Raw genomic sequence first — 1,821 nt, 5'->3', positions numbered from 1 at the left:
TCATTGAGCAGACATTTAAAAAAAAATGATTTTGAAAAACATGTGAACCATAATAATTAGTATCATAGAAACTCAAATGGCAAACACATCTAAATCATAATACATGCTTATGAGTTAAATAATATCCAACTCAGTATGCCATGTCATTATTTTTGGACAGTCAAATGTCAAAGAATCTTCAAATGGAAAGGGAGACTCTAAAAACAATAAAAATAATTAGAGGGGGCAAAACCAAAACTCGCCCAAATAGTTGGAGATGAACACTATTTAACCCAAAACCTATAACAAACATATAATATAAATGAAAATAGCGTCAAATTTCTATACCTTCAAAAATCAATAGACAATTAATTAACAATGATCCAAGAAGTCTTTAGTAACAAAGACAAATTCCAAAAATAAATAAATAACATAAACAGAAACTAATTTAAGTGTTTCGGTTTAACCTAAAAGGATGCAGCAGTTGAATCTCACGCTCAAGTGACGTAACATTAAGAACAACACTTGATCATCCTCAAAAACATTAAGAACAAGGTCATATTAAACTCTCAATACAGACTTCTGGAATGTTTTTAAGATTTGTAGGCTTAACATTCCCTTTTTTAGAATCGTAAAGAATCACATTCAAATCCAAAGCTCCTAAAATGTTTAACATTACCACTTCATAATCCTCAAAAACATATATTACCTTGGCGTAGACATGGTATCTATTAGGATCTCGCTCGTATGGAATAGTAAACAATTTAGTCCATGACTCTTTTTTTCCATATTTTTTCATAACCCGAACATCATCACCACAAGTCAAGCACAAGCAATCCCTCAAAACACCCAAGGTAAGCATTTTACCCATGTCTGCCCCTCCATAACTAGGAGGTGATAGCTTTCGATAAGACTCATTTGCCAAATCAAAAGAAACAATAAAATGGTTACATACCGGATAGAATTGTCTGGAGGCCAACCAATTAATAGTGCCACTAACAAATTTTGCTGATCTTGCAAAAGGGAAATGTAACGCCCCATTTTTGTTCTAATATTTTAGTAGATGTGTGAGTATTTTTATATGATTTTATTTGTTATATCTATATGTGATTTTATGTGAAATATATGATTTATGTGGTTGTATATTATTTAAATGAATATGACTTTATTATATGTGGAATATTAGGAGAAATAAAAATAGGAGTAAAATATTAATATTTTGGTTAATGGGAGTTAATTAGTAATTATGTTAGTTTAAGGGAGTTAAGAAAAATAAAGGAGAGGTTATGTTTATTGGGAAATAGAATAGAGAGAAGGCAGAAACATTTTTCACGTACAAAAGAAAACATAAGCTTTTGGGAGAAGAAGGGAAAACCTAGAAGAGGCAAAGAGAAGAGGAGGAACAATTCTGTAAACTTTTGATTCATCTAAACTAAGGTAAGGGTGGGATTCCTTTCACTAATAATATGTATAATTCTGAAAATTTGATGAATTGTTGTGTTCTTGGTTTAGGTTTAGAAGTTTTAGGTTAATTGAGGAAAATATGATGAACTGTGTTGTTTGATGCATGTTTCTATGTGGTTTTGGTTGTTATGTTGTATATAGAACCTGTAAACATTGTTCTAATTCATTTTGGGTGATTGGGGGATCAAAAATTGGGTTTTTGGAGTGAAAACTGGTCTTTCCCGTAAGCTGTGAATGTCCAAAAATCGGACCCCGAACTGCCAAAATCGGGCCCCGAATTCTGAGCTGATTTTTCAGCTTTGGGCCCCGATTTCCTGTCAGCCAAAACTGGAAAACACTCACTTTTTCGCCCATTTCTGTTTTGAATTAGCTTTCGGT

General features: G+C 32.3%; 1 pseudogene; it reads right to left on the bottom strand.

Annotated features, from left to right (window-relative positions):
• Positions 1-523: 523 nt before the first annotated feature.
• Positions 524-1,821, bottom strand: part of LOC146935414 (F-box/kelch-repeat protein At3g23880-like) — a 3,053-nt pseudogene continuing 1,755 nt past the window's right edge.

Source organism: Medicago sativa, chromosome 3 (assembly GCF_051527215.1).
Source record: "Medicago sativa cultivar Bolivia chromosome 3, Bolivia_mono, whole genome shotgun sequence".
Taxonomy (NCBI): Eukaryota; Viridiplantae; Streptophyta; class Magnoliopsida; order Fabales; family Fabaceae; genus Medicago; species Medicago sativa.
This window is presented reverse-complemented; position numbering and strand designations above follow the sequence as displayed.